This window comes from Pundamilia nyererei, unplaced genomic scaffold (genome assembly GCF_000239375.1).
Source record: "Pundamilia nyererei isolate P.nyererei 1_Seehausen unplaced genomic scaffold, PunNye1.0 scaffold00016, whole genome shotgun sequence".
Taxonomy (NCBI): Eukaryota; Metazoa; Chordata; class Actinopteri; order Cichliformes; family Cichlidae; genus Pundamilia; species Pundamilia nyererei.
Window position 1 is genome coordinate 5,212,477 of NW_005187417.1, and position 722 is coordinate 5,213,198.

Consider the following 722-nt stretch of genomic DNA (forward strand, 5'->3'; position numbering starts at 1 on the left):
TATCTATCTATCTAGATAGATAGATAGATAGATAGATAGATAGATAGATAGATAGATAGATAGATAGATAGATAGATAGATAGATAGATAGACAATTCTTATGTTTGCAGAAGCTTTCCGTGTTATTCTGAATATGCCTGCTAGTTGTACTGTAAGTCGAGAGTCTTGAGCAGATCACTGGTAACCTAGAGGTTTGAATTTTCAGTCACTGTTCAGATGTTGACATCCTTCATTTCTGAACACTACTTCTTTTTTTTTATTAATTCTGATCCCTCACCAGAGTAAGAATGAAAAGCAACATGACTAATGCTATAACTTTTAATTTGTTCTAATCCAAATCTAGGCGATTTATGTTTGAGTCTTACAATCTGAACACTTTTATTCTTTATAACAGTAACACAGAGCCCACACAGAGGTGGACTCTTTCCAAAAACTCTTTGTGTCTCTGAAAAGACTTCTTACAAATATTCCATTAGTTTGTTACGCAGAGAGGAGCGGTGAGAGAAACATCAGACTTCACTCTATCTCAACTGAAGTAATTGTTTTATTGTCTCTTGCCAACATCATGCACATACAGACAACAACTTCCCAAAAAGGCCCCCAATCCATTTCCTGCTCCCTTTAAATACTCTAAAGACCACGCCTTCTCAATACAGACTGGCCTATAAAAGAGCTGCAATTGAGGCAAGCCTCCTCTTTACTGGGAAAACAAGATGGCCACC